Source organism: Lontra canadensis, unplaced genomic scaffold, assembly GCF_010015895.1.
Source record: "Lontra canadensis isolate GAN:19392208 unplaced genomic scaffold, GSC_riverotter_1.0 scaffold2, whole genome shotgun sequence".
NCBI lineage: Eukaryota > Metazoa > Chordata > Mammalia > Carnivora > Mustelidae > Lontra > Lontra canadensis.
Window position 1 is genome coordinate 18,627,545 of NW_022630996.1, and position 17,225 is coordinate 18,644,769.

At 34.6% G+C, this 17,225-nt stretch overlaps 1 long non-coding RNA gene across 1 annotated transcript; it reads right to left on the reverse strand.

Moving 5' to 3' along the window:
* Window positions 1–1,398: 1,398 nt before the first annotated feature.
* Window positions 1,399–16,433, reverse strand: LOC116872267. The gene is made up of 3 exons (XR_004383621.1): window positions 16,356–16,433; window positions 4,887–4,893; window positions 1,399–1,410 (listed from the first exon to the last, which is right to left on the reverse strand). It is a non-coding gene; the product is annotated as an uncharacterized LOC116872267 (long non-coding RNA).
* Between the last annotated feature and the right edge of the window lie 792 nt (window positions 16,434–17,225).

Here is a 17,225-nt window from a genome sequence, read left to right on the forward strand (position 1 = left end):
TCGATGTTGCTTAGGTAGTTAATAATTTAGACCCAGATTCTCATGCTTTTTCCCTACATCAATGATCGTTCCAGGTGCCTCTTCTATAAAGTTCTTGTTGTTTCTTCACTGCATCTCAATCTTGCTCTTTGCAGACCCCTGACCAACCAGGCCAGCCAACTGTGACTGCTCAAGTGTCTGCGTATATAAAGGTAGATCACACCTACCTACATGTTGTTTACAGCTATTTACATTGGAAGAATTTCTTCTAACCACTGTCTTTAGGGCCATCTTTGAGCTAGAGTGTAGGAAAGCAGAAGTTTAGTTTGACTTGAAGAAATACATCCAGTTAGTTTACACACTTAGGGAAACTCCCGAGAAGCCATATATATGGGCAAAGGGAGAAGCATTTCTTCCAAGGAGTAAGTGAAACAATTACAACTTTTCATGTAAAGTACTGTTCCTTCTGGATATGTGAAGGCCTAAATCTAAATGTACCACTTCAAATATACACTAAATTATATTTCACACAACTTTCTTCATTGTATCTTCACTGCTCTGGTTGCATAGTCAGATGTTCTGGGTGTAGGCATTCAATTTCTACTGGGTTCTTCAGCAAATAAGGATTTGGTTTTCAGAGAGCATGTAGTCTTCTGCTGCAGATGACACAACCCTGAGATAGATGCAAAAAGTTTAGCTAACTTGGATACTTCTGACACGACTGAATTTAAGACTCATGTGGTCCAAGCAAGAAAATCTGTTGGTACTGCTCTACAATTGTTCCAAGTGTTAAAGATTCAGTAAGCCCTGTGACTCTTTCTTAGTGGCAGAATGTATGTTGAATAATAACTTGTCTTTTACTTCAGAAAGTAAATCCTCATTGAAGTGGCAGGGCTATATAAATTACCAGGAGTTCACTTACCAATTCTGGGATGCATAAAACTTATGAGGGTATCTAGAATACCTGTTGAAAACAGGTTCAATTAGCATAATAAAATCAATACAGTAAACTATAGTGACGTTCCATAAAATCATAAAATATCCCCAAGGCATCCAAAGAGTGTGATATCGTAGGAGCAAGAGAGTTACAGTAGCCCTGGTACAAAACTGTGAATAAACACTGGTTCTCTTCTCTTAATAAAAGATGTTATTTTGATAATACTTATTGATAGATACTGAAAAGAATGCATCTTCCACATTAATAGTGACATCCAAGTACAGAATTCATGTTTTTCTTTTCTAGAAACATATCTAGCAAAACTGCTTCAAATGTGGTATCACCTTTAGGTTTAGTAATCTATTAATTGCCATAGTTAACCTATGTTTTGAAAGGGCCATACAAATGGACTGAATGAAGATATCATGGAAATGATCACCTCTGATTTTGAGGGTTACCACTAACTTCTGCAATTTTTCCTGGGATGTGATAGTCTTTATGATTTACTATCTTGGATTAGAGGGTGACTAGGAGTATGCTGGGGCATTTCTTTGGTCTTTCTTTTTATAACAGCTTTCCCTCAACAGACCAGAAACTGACAAGATTCTAAATATATGCAGTCTAGTGTTTCACCTTTTGAAGAATATTTTGTAATATTGGTAAAATATATTTGATTATTTTACTTTACATATGATCCTTCATCAAAAGAATCCTTTATTTATAGAATTTTTAAACAATTATACTGAAGTACAATTTACATGCAATAGGATTTACCCACTTTAATTCAATGATTAATGTTTCTAAATTTACAGAGGTTTCCATTGAATTAGTGTCCCTATCTCCAGGCCTAACCAAACACTAATCTACTTTCTGTCTCTCTTATTTACCTTTTCTGGGAAACTAATATAATTATGCACATAATTTATACTAAGGATTTATTTTAGTGAAGATTTTCTAAATTTAGGCTCATAATTTTAAAAATCCATATAAGCTTCTGTAATTTTGCCCAACTATGGGACTGAGTATCAAGGCTCCAAGAAGCTTCAAAGATGCAGAAATACTATAAAGGGTCTCATAAGTGAATTCAACCCAGTCAGAGTTCTCACGATGTAGTTCATAGCTCACCACCTCAGGACTGTGCTTTAGAGTTCACCATGTGTTTGTTTTTGTCACTAGTTATATACTATGTTGCTTTGATAATCAGTGCTAAACTCAGAAGTACTCAACTGTTATTTTCTTCCTCATCGATTTTTTAATCTCAAGGTGACCCAGTCTGATGTATGCCTATACCCGTTATACAAAGTTGCCAATATATCCTAGCCGGCAATACTAAAGGTAATAAAAGTTGCAAGTCATCTATCTAAAACTACCTGGATAATGAAAGCTCATTTCAGGGAGCTGAATAGATAAGATATTGATTCTGGTGAAAGACAATGTATGCTCAACTCATGGTCTGGTAATAGAGAGAATGGAATTAGAGAGGCTGGCTGTCACCACAAATAACTTGAATCTCCTCATGAACTAAAATGGTTTCTAAATCTGTAAAACTTTCAACTTGGAGGAACTTAAAAAATGCAGCACTGTCAAGTAAAGCAGAATGAATGTAGAAGAGGATTTCATTATTTAATTTACAATCTAGATACTTGATGTATCTCTTCAATTAGATTGGCTCAAGTTACTATTCTGCATCACATATTAAACTGAGGAAACTTTCCCTCTCCTTATTTTGTTAAAGTTGGGATTTTTTTGTTTTGTTTCTTTTATTTTCAGTGCTTATGTCCCCAGGCATTGTTCTAAGTGTTAGGGGACCCAATATTGAATACTGAATGAAATAGAAAAAGTATCTGAATTTATAGAACTTTATATTCAAGTGAAAGGAACAAAAAGAAATAGAAGTAAAAAGCTAATTGTACGTATGATTTTTAGTAGTAAAACATTTACAATGTAAGAAATGAGCTTTAGAAAAGTAGAGATACCTGTTCTGGATACAGTTGTCAGGGAAGGCCTGTATAAAGGTAATCTATAAGCAGAGAATTAAGTGAACTGAAAGTATAGCCATATGAATATCTGGATATGAGCTTTCTAACCTAACCTGAGGGGAACTCAGGTATAAAACTTCAGAAAAACATGACAGGCATATTTTTGGACAAAAAAAAAAGTCCAGACTATCTGAATAAGAGTATGAAAAGTCAGACAAGAGGTCTGAGTTATCCAGGGACCAGGGTTAACTAGGGCCTCACAGAGACCGTGATAAATATTATGGATTTTGTTCTAAACATGGCTGGAAAGCCACGCAGAGATTCTGAGCAGAAGAATGATAGTTATTTTTTTAAAGAAATAGTCTGGCTGTGAAGAAGAGTTGCAAAGAAAGGAATCTTCAGAGACTAGGTGATAGAGTTCTGAATTAGTTCAAACAAGAGATAAAAATGGCTCAGCTTAGAATGTTAGTGATTACAGCTGAAATAAGTATATTCAATTTGGTGAATAATTCAAAGATAAAGAATTTCTTTATGTATTAGACATAGTATTTGAAAAGAGGCAAAACTGATTACAGTGTCCTCAGTCTAAGCAATTGATGGACAGGTAGTCTCATACACTTAGAAAAGACGGGACAATGAAAAAGTTTCATAGAGAGGAAATGGGAATCACAAATTTGGACTTGCCTATGTTAAGTCTCAACAAAACTAAAAAGCAACCTACAGAATGGGAAAAGATATTTGAAAATGACATATCAGATAAAGGGTCACTAACCAAGAATTTATCAAACTCAATACCCACAAAATAAAAAATCCAGTCAAGAAATGGGCAAAGAACATGAACAGACATTTGTCCAAAGACATCCAGATGGCTAACAGACACATGAAAAGATGCTCAACATCACTCACCATCAGGAAATGCAAATCAAAAATCACAATGAGATATCACATCACACCTGTCAGAATGGCTAAAATTAACGACTCCAGGAAACAACAGATGTTGATAAGGATGTGGAGAAAAGGAAACCATCTTACACTGTTAGTAGGACACAAACTGGTGCAACCACTCTGGAAAACAGTATGGAAATTCCTCAGAAAGTTAAAAAATGGAACTAACCTATGACTCAGCAATTTCACTATTAGGTGTCTACTCAAAGGATACAAAAGTACTGATTCAAAGGGCAACATGCACCCTGATGTTTACAGAAGCATTATCAACAATAGCCAAAATATGGAAAGAGCCAAATGTCCATCAACTGATGAAGGATAAAGAAGATGTGGTGTGTATACACACACACACACACACACACACACACACACACTGAAATATTACTCAGCCATCAAAAATAATGAAATCTTGTCATTTGCAATGACATGGATGGGGCTGGAGTGTATTATGATAAGCAAAACAAGTCAGTCAGAGAAAGACAAATACCATATGATTTCACTCATATGTGAAATTTAAGAAACAAAACAAGCTTCCTGGGTGGTTCAGTCCAGTTAAGCATCTGCCTATGGCTCAAGTCATGATCCCAGAGTCCTGAGATCAAGTCCCACCTTGGGCTCCCTGCTCAGTGGGGAGGCTGCTTCTCCCTCTACCCCTCCCTCCATTCGTGATCTCTTTCTCTCTCTCTCACAAATAAATAAATAAAATCTAACAAAAAACAAAAAAAAAAAAAAGAAAGAAAGAAACAAAACAGTTGAACACAGGGAAAAGGAAAAGAAAGAGAGGGAGGCAAACCATAAGAGAGAAATTTGATGGTGTGGGTGGGAGATGGGCTAAATGGGTGAAGGGTATTAAGGAGGACACATGGATTCCTGGAACATTATGGCATTTCTAAGGCAGAAAGAGGAAGACAGGCATCAAAAGCAGCATTGATCCCTAGCAGTGATTACTACCAGAACCCAAGAAATAAAACTGTTTTAAGAATGAGGGAGTGATCAACAGTGTCAATTGTTCTGAGAGTTCAATTAAACAAGAAGTGAATTTTCACAGATTAACTGAGATAACATACAACTCCACTTCAGTGGGGTAACACAAATGTTTACTTCTCATCTACATAGAAATTCATTGTCCATTAGCAGAAGGCAGAAACAGTGAGGGCCTGCACCATGCAGTCATTTTCATGCTGGAGCTCTTCCAACTCCAGAAAGAGTAATTATTATTACAGGAGCAGTCACATTCTGATAGAGGAATACGGCCAATCTTTGGCAATCTGGCAAAGAAATCTGGCAAGAAAGTAACTAGAAATAAATACCCCTACCTCACCACTCTTTCCTTCCTCTCATCTCTTGCTGTTCCTTCAGTTGATTAAATTCAACTGGAAAATAAGAGTCAAGAAAGGCATTAATGCAGTTCATAAATTTAAGAAATGTGGAGGGAGGTCATACAATTTGAACACATTTTCTCTACCCCACTCTTGCTTCACATGATTGTCCTCTGACTTAGGGCTGTAGATTTAGTTTAGATACTTTTTACAAAGTTAAGCAAATTCTCATTTCTTATTTGTTTACTAAGTACTTTTTTCTTTGTTTTAATAAATGAGTATTAAATTCTATTTTATTTTTGTTTCAAGTTTTTATTTAAATTCTAGTTAACATATACTGTAATATTGGTTTCAAGAGAATTTAGTGATTCATCACTTACATATAACATCCAGTGCTCACCACAAGTGCCCTCCTTAATACCCCCTACCCACTTGACCCATCCCCCACCTACCTCCCCTGCAGCATCCACCCTAATAGCAGCATTATGAACAATAACCAAATTATGGAAAGAACCCAAATGTCCACTGATTGATGCATGGACAAAGAAGATGTGGTATATACACACAGTGAAATATTACTCAGTCATAAAAAAGAGTGTTGAATTTTAAAGTTAGAATTTCATTTTTTAATACTATTTCATTTTTTTCCTTCATAGTTGGATGTGGTAAATCTTTCCATGTGAAGTTGATTTATGCATTTATTTATTTAATTTACATCGTTTGATTAGCTGTCAAAGTTGTAGTGTTCTAATGAAATGACATACAATTTTTCCTATTTACTAAAGATACATTTGGAAGCCCTGCAGCTCTAACTGTTCCTGAATTTTAATAAAATCACCCCCATGAATATCTGAGCTTCTTATATATTGTTTCTGTGAGGAAAAGAAGAATTAACAAAGTATTTAGATTTTCAATTCCATCAGTGGATATTGTTTTATTCAGGTATTTTATCTAATCTTCATTAAAAATAGAAAATAAATTGGATATTTTAAAAATGTATTTGTCCATCAATTTTACTCATCTCATTCTCTCCTTCATTTGAGCTGGTAAAGTTTTATATGATCTACTCTCTCTCACATGTTTTTCCCTATTCAATTTTTAAACAATAACTTTTATTTGTGTTCCTTCAGTGATTACTCTTAAATAGGTGTGTCTGTGTCTACATATTATAATATATGCAATAAAATTAACATTATACATTAAAGTTGGTCTACTGGTTCTAGATTTGAGTTACTAGCATCAACATGAACTCCTACTGTGTGTTACTGGAGACAGCTGATGCATATATAGACAATGAAATAAATATAAACATATATACACGCATGACTTAATATACATGCATTTCCTAATTCTCTGCATTAAGAGGGCCTGTAAACATTCCAATGGCACATCTAATACCCAGATCTTGGTTTCCATATTTCATTTACTACCAAAAGGAGCCAGAGCTCACTGGAGAAGTGGTTAATTACAGAGTTTTGGCAGGGCAAATACACTATGAGCCTGGGATATGTTGTGGCGCCAGAAGGGAGTTCATAGTTCATGTTTTCACGTACGTTAAAAAAAGTAAAGAAAAATACTAACCTTATAATCAAACCCACAGTTTGAGGTATTTTATCAAAGTAATAAAAAAAAAAAAGAACAGAAATTGGTCAATATCCACAGTGGAAAATGTACTCCACAAGTTATTATTTTGACAGTTATGAATTACTTCAATATTTTTAAATTTGTAATTTTTAAGTCACAATATTATTAAACCAAAGTTTTATTTAGCTTGCATTTTCAAGATTTCTTGATATAAAATATTTAATAATTAAAATGAATTAGAACTTTAGGACAGAAATTTACACTTCTAAACAGATGTGTGTAAAAGAAAAAGATAATGAATAATTATTTCCAAGCATGTACCCTCTTCCTATGTTCTCCTTCAAATAGAAATCAGCCCCTTTGACTGCTAAGCATTTTATTAAACTAATCAAGCTGGTAGTTTGAAAAATACAAAATGCTATACCAATGATAACTGGAGCAGGAGAAAGCATTTTTCAAATAGAAAAGAAAGATGATATATAATAATAGAATGGGAGAGGGCAGGACTTGTGAGCAAATAACTGAGAAATTTCAGGAAGACTTTTAAATTGGAAATTTAGAGTTGGGATGAGGGTTGTTTCCAGCTGTCTTCTCTGAAAGGAATTATGAGAGGGATGAAATGCAAACTGTTGATTCTAATAAGTATTTTAGTAATCACTGCCCCACACACAAATACCCACATACATTTAGGGGCTTCTGAAAAGCCTGAGTAAACTTCTAAGATGTTTACTTCTGATATAGTTATTTCTTTAATTAGATGGTGGGTTTTACCGAAGTACTGCACTATGTCTCCAATAAAATATTAGTTTATAATAGAATATAAGTCATGGTCCTAAATTAATGAATTTGTTGAGGTAATCCAAATGTATGATTATGTTTAGTTATACAATATACATTCAGTTCAGAGTTAGGTAATCACAGGAGTCTTACCAATGAAGGGGAAAATGATACCATAAAGACATATTCTGATTTTGCTTTTGCTCTTATCAACTACTACCCTAGAAAAGCCAACATTCACTTATTCATTAAGATTTATATAGTCATGAAGAGAAAATCTGGAGTACATAAAAGTTTCCAGAACCTGACAATGCAGGAACAGTCGTGTTAACTAATTCTTTCATGCTTACTTCCCTTTTCTTACTACTACTTCTTTTATCACTGATTCCTCGACTCTCTTCAGTATAATTTTACTGATGGTCCTTCAGATTTCTGGAAATTGGAGTTTTTATTAGTTAATATAGTCTCACGCTCATTGTGCAGGTTCTTTTACCACTCAAAGTAAGTTATACTATGCTTAGAAGGTCTTTAGCAAGATAGTCATGGGTTAACATTTTGACTTCACATTTATTTTAAGTCACTAATGATCTTTTTTTTCATTTGCCACAATGCTCCTATTGCCCTTCTTTGTTTTTTCAACTGAGGTGCTGAAAGTCTGAATGACTTTCATGCCTAAATGTCATGTTACAAAAATATTAATAGAAGACAACAGTAAAATAGGTGGTGTGCAGCTGGGGGGAGTGGGATAAAAATCTTGTGGGAAAACCTGAAGGAAGTTGATAAGAAAGTTAACTTAATGGACACCCTGAAACAGAGCCTAGTAAGATATGTTGAAAGTACCTGGACTGTGTTTGTGAGTGAGTAACCAAAGGAGGCCACTTTATGTAAAATTATTGCATGGAAATGTCTCTCTCATCATCACCCTAAAATAACTCCCTCACTATATTTATCTAAATTTCTGACCACTGACTCTCACATTTTTTTTTCCTTCAAGAATTACTGATGAAATGGAGGGTTATAAAATAAGCTTTTAGGAGTATATGGTTTAATGTGATTAAGAATAAGAATATTGATGAAAATATTTTAATTCCTAATATGCACACAATAAAATATGATTATGAAGTGAACACTAGTTTCAGAGAATTTAACTTGCATTAAAAGTATAAAGAAACAGAGTACTTAGAAGGATATAATCAATCTATTTAAAAAGCATAAACACAACTTGGTTAAAGTGTTAATAACATGATAGGGAAAGAGTCAATGAGAAAAATGCATTTGAAGTCAGCCTTTAAGGGTGAAAAGAGCTCTATGGGATAAAATGAATCCACAGTTTCTATTAAAATCGAGAGAGAGAGAGAGGGAGAAATAGAGACTTGATTTTAGAGAGCAACTGTTAGATGTGGTGTGCCCTTTCACTTGAGATTTAGTAGAGTGCTAAATCATTAATGTGCAATTCCTTTGTAATGACAAGTAAAAAAAAACCACGTAGCTAGCTTTAGCAAAATAAGCTCAGAACTATTATATGTCAAGAGTCAAATTCATGTAAGGTAATAAGGAATAAAACCAGCCACAGCTTTGCTGCTTTCAAGGTAAGCTTTCAGCTCCTATTATCTAACAAGAATGGTTAGCAAATCCAACTAGTTTACGTAACTCAAACATTTTCATTTTGGTTGAAACCTAAAGTAAAAATTTCAGGCTATCCAGAACACGTGGATTGAACACAGGCCATACTTTTCCAGAAGCCCTACCTCAAATAGTGGAATGCTTTTAAGTCCATATTAATTCAGCGGTTGAAAAAAGCAGTATTTGGACATGTTAATTGATCTACTATTTTTTTCACTTGTATGCAGCTCCAGTTAAGAGATCATCTGACTTCTATATGATTACTCTAGGTCTATTCCAAAGCTGAAAATGTGTCCCTTAAGGTAATCTAGCAAAATTGGTTGAATGAATTAAATAATTCATCCAGGAAATACTTGAGCAAATCTGAATATAAGTCGCTACAGGAATTGCTAAAAAATAAGGAATAACCCAAATAATTCATTTAAATAACCTAGTAGAAAAGTTAGGCAGTCTGTGACTTCATGTATTCATGCATATTTTCTGCTGTCAAGAATTTGAAGGCACTTTATGAATGAATACATGAACTCTCTGACCTGCTTTTACATCTGAACTGCAATATGAATAAATACCTCTGGTATACAAAGGAAAAATACACATTCAGAAAAAAGATTAAAGATAAAAAATATTAGAAAGAAAAAAAAGGGGTGCCTGGGTGGCTCAGTTGTTAAGCGTCTGCCTTCGGCTCAGGTCCTGATCCCAGGGTCCAGGGATTGAGCCCTGCACTGGGTTCCCTGCTTGGCGGGAAACATGCTTCTCCCTCTCCCACACCCCCTGCTTGTGTTCCCTCTCTTGCTGTGTACGCTCTCTCCGTCAAATAAATAAAATCTTAAAAAAAAAAAAAGGAAAGAAAAAGATAGTCTTTAAATAATAATTAATTATTGATAAAACTCATAAGATTCTGGGGAAATTAAATTTAGGGGCCTTTTAGATCTCCAAAGGCTGCTTTAGATCTCTATAGGTTGCTTACAATCTTAATACAAAATCTTAATGCTATTGATTTTACTCTGAAATGGATATATGTATTGATATGTAAGAAAATGTAAACTTTTGATATATTCTCACTATATTTTTAAATACTCAAAATTACTTTCAATAGAACTTCAATGTGTGGTTTAAGAGATATTAGGGATTATTTAAAAATATCTATCAAAGCACCACATTTAAAAATGAGTTATATTTACTCAAGTATTCCTGTAAAATAAAATGTTAAAAGCATTAGTTTTCCTATAAGGAATATTTTAAAAGCAATTGAAATATTGTGGTAACATCTAAATAAACTTTGGTATTTTACATTGTTTCTGTACTGTAGCAAACCCCCCCTAAAATTTGAAGAAAGAAATCATTTTTATTATTATTCTATGACTACAGATATTTATAGCTCACAGAAAATGATTTCTCTCAATTTACGGAGACTAAAAAACATATCAACTTTTTAGTTTGGACTGATGCAACTATTTGCATCTATAATACAATGAAAGATATTTATTTGAATTCTTAATAGATTTAGATATGAATATTTTATTTACCTAATTCATAATATATATTAGGCAACTTTTTTTTACTGATATGACATTGAACGTGCCTGATTATAATAGTTGCACTAGGTAGAAAATGAACAAGAAGTCTGGATTATAGTTTTAACCAAATATAAACTGTTTATATAAACTGTTTGAATAGAAGACATAATCCCTTTTTATAATGGTAAAATAAACCTCCAATCTTCTTTCATTCTACAACACAAATTATTTATCCCATAGCAACTTGGATATAAGAATATGGATAGAAATATGTATGTCTGACAACAGTGTATTTTAATGAATTTAGTCATATACATAGTAAAATAATTGCTTTAGTTACTATAAAGGGTTATTTTGACATAAAGAACCAACTACATAAAATTAGTTTTATGTGTCTTTTAGTCATAAGTCATCTTGAAAAAATTAATTTTTATCTGAAGTTAAAACAGATGTATTACAAATGGATATATAAGACAATTTTTTTTTTAAGATTTTATTTATTTGACACAGAGAAAGAGAAATCACAAGCAGGCAGAGAGGCAGGCAGAGAGAGAAAGAGGAGGAAACAGGCTCCCTGATGAGCAGACAGCCCGATGTGGGGCTCGATCCCAGGACCCTGAGATCATGACCTGAGCCGAAGGCAGAGGCTTTAACCCACTGAGCCACCCAGGCGCCCCTATAAGACAATTTTTATATAGAAGTAATATACAAAACTTGTTATCATGTTCATACAACCAAGAATTTACTGATAAATTATATGAGGTCATCACAAATATATATACTTGAACCTCATTATTTTTGTTTTCATTTAATTATGTTTTGACATAATTAAATGAAGAAAGAACCATTGGAGAAAAAATTCATTGCATTACTTACTATAAATAAATACTATTTGACTCTTTATTTTGTATGCTTTAAAGTGTAATGGTAAACATTTATCCATATTTAGTAACTATGTGCTACTGAATCCAAATTTCATATTTATCTTATTATATATTAAAAGCTGTTGGAAGTCACCTAATGATTTCTCTTTTTCTTTTTCTGAATTATATGGTATATAAGTAAACATGCAGATATATTACTATTATTCTTTATGTCAAAAGCACAAATTTAGGGACGCCTGGGTGGCTCAGTTGGTTGGATGACTGCCTTCGGCTCAGGTCATGATCCCGGAGTCCCGGGATCGAGTCCCGCATTGGGCTCCCAGCTCCACGGGGAGTCTGCTTCTCTCTCTGACCTTCTCCTCGCTCATGCTCTCTCTCACTGTCTCTCTTTCAAATAAATAAATAAAATCTTTAAAAAAAAAAAAAAAGCACAAATTTATCTGGACCCCTTCCAGAATTAGTATCAAATCAGAAGTTAGAAAACATGTGCCTATCACACTCCTCAGTCCATCGTCTTGACACTTTTGTCCTTCTTTTATACTGAACATCACACAGCTCTCCTGAGGTAACAGCATAAGAACCATGCTTTATTTGATCCTATTTTTTAACAACACAGACATCAGCGTTTATCACTGTGCCTGCTGTGATAAAACTTTGCTGGCAATAGGACAAATAAGGAAAAGCGATAGGTAAGCAAGTTTCAGTACTGTGAAACACAATAAACAGAAGTGAATTTTAAAAAGGAGGAAATTAAGTAACAGACAATGAGGAATTACATGTTTCAAATAAACTTCTTTGCTGAGATCAGTAGTGTAATGCCATGAAGAATATAGAAACCATCATATGATCTCCCTGATATGAGGAAGTGGAGATGCAACATGGGGGCTAAGGGGATAGGAGAAGAATAAATGAAACAAGATGGGATTGGGAGGGAGACAAACCATAAGTGACTCTTAATCTCACAAAACAAACTGAGGGTTGCTGGGGGAGGGGGGTTTGGGGAAGGGGGGTGGGGTTATGGACATTGGGGAGGGTATGTGCTATGGTGAGTGCTGTGAAGTGTGTAAACCTGGAGATTCACAGACCTGTACCTCTGGGGATAAAAATATATTATATATTTATAAAAAATAAAAAATTAAAATTAAAATTAAAAAAAAGAATATAGAAACCAAAATTTACTTGCATTTTCAATCTGAAAAGAACAACCGTGCAAAACTTAACAGCTGCCTGAAAACTTCTATTTTCTCATTTCTTCCTTAAAATTATTTTATCAAAAGCCAGGCCAACTACATTTGGCTATTTCTCTTTCTTCTTAAAAAGTTCTTGACCCAATCCCATCATACCATTCTGTCAATCTCAGTTCACTCACCATTAGAGGAATGATCATCCTGGTGACTCCAGTTTCCAGGATGGCCAACCCCGTGTTGTTCAAGACACATAATCTCTTTATCTGATCCCAAATGCCACATTTAACATTTTATCAATCTCTATCTCTTTTGACAAGCCTTCTGGAGTTCAAAGCCTATCTTCATCAAACCCCTGCACGATAGTCTCAAAAATCTCTATACATTGTTTATCTTTCATCTAAAATGTCTTATCTTTGACCACTACTTTTGGCATCTTTTTTGTTTACATCAATAATCATGTAAATGATAAATTGAAAATATTGTTTTTTCAGTTTCTTGGCTTCCTTGGTTTCCTGGTTTCCTATTCCTCAAGCAGATTTTCCTTAATCTAATTTCAATCACCCACTCACCTGCTAGGTTGAGTTTATCTTCAATATATCAATAATTAATATATTATTATTAATATGTTAATAAGGTATATATATGCTATATATTTATATTAACAGAGATTGTCAATAATATTCATAGCAGAACTATTCCTCAAACTGCACTTTTTTAAAGATTTATTTATTTATTTTGAGAGAACATGGAAGCAGCAGAGGGAGATGGAGACAGAGAATATCAAGTAGATTGCCCACTCAGCAGAGAGCCCAGTGCAGGGTTCAATCCCAGGATGCAGAGACCACAACCTGAACCAAAACAAGGGTTGGATGCTTAACCAACTGAGCCACCCAGGAGCGCCTCAAATTGCACTTTTTGACACCCCATTTTCTGACCATCATAACTTATCTTTCCAGTTCACTTACTCCAGTATGCCCATGTTAACAGCTGTCCAACCTCTCTCACAATGTCAATCCACCACCACGTGGTAACTACATTCTTGCACACATCCCTAATTTTCATGCCTCTTTCTTCTACAACTGGCAAAAACGTCAAACCTCTTTAATCCAAACTGCAGGCTTATCTCATGTTTATAACCAAGCAACTGAGAATTTTTGGAGAAAATCAAACCACACTGAACATACTGGTTTGCTTTCAAATTTGTAGCCACCAATCTCAAACAGGCACTAAAGACTGACAACCACACCGCTACATAGAAACTGATTTTTCATTTTTTGGTACAGCAATTTCCCATATTTTCTCCTGAAAATTGTAATCTACAATAATCGTGCTTCATGGATGGCAAGTGATTTTATTATTTCCACCACCAAATCTACCTGTGTTGTCTTCCTTTTTGTTCTGTGACCATAAAAAGTATTTCTGCTCCTGTTATTATTTATATGGAGGATCCCAGCCTTTTGATCTAAAGAAACTCTTTCCTGTAATTCTCTCCATCTTTACTATATCAGCACTTTCCTTCTATTCTACTGCAGTACTTTGTGGGTATGCAAACTTGCTCTGATATCATCCAAATTAAAAAAAAAAAAATTCTCGATCACATGTCACAGTCCTGTTGCCTCATTTCCCAGTTCAATTCCCTTAAAAAGTTGTCCATATTGCTACCTCCCCTTTCTCATCTCCCATTCTCTTCCAAACTACTCTGTTCACATTCTTATTTCTGTAAAACACTGAAACTGGTCTTATATATGACACATTACCAATATATTGTTTGATCTAATAGTGAATTCTCATTCCTCATCTTAACAAAAATCTCAATAGCATTTTACACTCCTAACTACTCCCTTCATTTTCTTGAGGACACACACACACATACACACACACACACATCCATCTAGATGCCAAGATGTGGCATTTATCTGGCTTTCCTCCAATATCCCTAACAGTCCTCAGCTTCTTTGTGACACTCCTCTTCAATCCTTAAAGGGAGCTGCTCCAAGGTTTTCTTCTCAACCATCTTTATGTTCTCCTTAGTTTTTTCACAGCTTTATATTTAATATTTTATATATTTAAAGGGAGCTGCTCCAAGGTTTTCTTCTCAACCATCTCCTCATGTTCTCCTTAGTTTTTCCACAGCTTTATATTTAATATTTTATATATTTACTCTTTTGTTTATGCATAAACATGATTATCATGGGAATTTTCAAGCACAGATTAAAGATTCATAAATATTTTTTATAATCCAGCTTCATAATGACCAATAAATGATGAATCTCGGTCCATTTCTAATGCCTATTACCCAAGGCTGGACCATTTTAAACGAGGCATATAGCATTTCTACTTTCAATAATCCAGAGGTTTTTTGGTTTTTTTTTAAGATTTTATTTATTTATTTGACAGACAGAGATCACAAGTAGGCAGAGAGGCAGGCAGAGAGAGAGGAGGAAGCAGGCTCCCTGCTGAGCAGAGAGCCCAATGCAGGGCTCCATCCCAGGACCCTGGGATCATGACCTGAGCTGAAGGCAGAGGCTTTAACCCACTGAGCCACCCAGGCGCTCCATCCAGAGGTTTGTTTTTTTTTTTACTTTTGTTTATATTTTCAGTGTTTCAAGATTCATTGTTTATGCATCACTACCAGAGCTACATGTGATACACGCCCTCCTTAATACCCACCACCAGGCTCACCCTCCTCTTCAACACCCTCCGTTCCAAAACCCTCACTTGGTTCCACAGAGTATACAGTCTCTCAGGCTTCATCTCCCCCAGAGGTTTTTAAGTATAGCCATAAAACAGTTATTTTTCTTATATCCAGTCAGTGTTAAAATCTCTTTGCCCCATTTTAATAACTGTCTTTTTACATTTGCTTTTTTAAAATCAGGATCTTAATAAATCCTATGGATTGAGCTTTTTTTTTTAACATGGTTTTTAAATTTCTTTTAATCTAGAACAGATCTCCTTTTTTTCTCCCCATTCACTTCTTAAAGAGACTAGTCCTTAGTCCTGCAGAATTTCCAACATCTTCATTTGGCTAATTGTATCCCCAATTCTTTCTATAAACTTAATTACACCCAGAGATATGATGAGATTCATGTTAAATTTTTAGAAAGGAATATTTCACAGGTGGTGCCATTTAGTTTTAGTTGCTATGCATTTCAAATAAAGAGTTATTTCAGGTCTATCTTTTTAGGCAGTTAAAATTGGTCAACTTCAGATCTTATCTATTCATTATAGTTTCTCTTTCAACATTTTCACCCAGTGATTTTAGCAGTCATTGAAGATCATTTCTTATTTATTCCCATTATCTACATGTTTCTAGATGTTATCTGCATGCTGGTGACTGGCTTCATATTTATAGCTCTAGCCTCCTTCATTTATATCCAACTATCTACAAACCATCTCTGCTTGGAAGTTATATATATATATAGATAGATAGACATATTTATCTATCTATCTATATATATATATATATCTGTCAAACAGAAATATTAGGCCCAGGAAACCTATAACCAAGTCTTCTCTTTTCAGTAAATGCAAGTATCAGGCAGTGAGTTACTTTTCCCATAAACCTAGGAATATTCTTCTGTTCTTCTACTTCTCTCATGATCTATCCCTCATATAATCTATCACATCCTATTTTCTCTAGTTTCCAACTATGTTCTAATTATTATTTTTTTCTTTTTTAAAGATTTTACTTATTTGACAGAGAGAAAGCACACAAGCAGGGGGAGAAGCAGAGAGAGAGGGAGCAGCAGGCTCCCTGCTGAGTAGAGAGCCCAATGTGGGGCTCGATCCTAGGACTCAGACCACGACCAGAGCTGAAGGCAGAGGCTTAACCAACTGAGCCACCCAGGTGCCCACTATGTTCTAATTATAACCAAATCATGTGATGTATCCTGATACCACACTTACCCATTTTGCTATAATCTCACATCTAATACAACAGTCTTCTATTTATCATTTCTGCTACCATTATTTTCTCCCACATATCAGCCAAAGTAATCCTTTTTAAAACAGACTGCATCCTTTCCCTATAAGACCCCCCCAAAACTTTTTTTTTTATTTCAATCAGCCTAAAATCCAACTCATTATTATGGTCAATCACATTCTACCTAGCAGAATGCCTAACTCTCCAACTTAATCTCTCCAACCTCCCTTCTGAACACTACCTACACATGTCCTTATCCTGCTCATCAAACACAGTGGCTGTGTTCCCACCCAATACTTTTTTACCTGCTAGTTTCTACATTTGGAATACTCTTCTTAATTGCCTCAAATGACCCCTACACATCATTTTAGTGTAAGCTCAATAAATCTTTCCTAAACACACCAGCTAACCCAGAGACCTCAGTAAACTCTAGTCAATTTCTATCATACTACTATAATACAGTTGCGTAGAAATTATCTGAGTTTGTCTTATAAACTAATTAATTCAGGTATTTCTTATTTGCTTTTCCCAAATAAAATATATGCTCCACCTGGTTAAAGGACACTATGCTT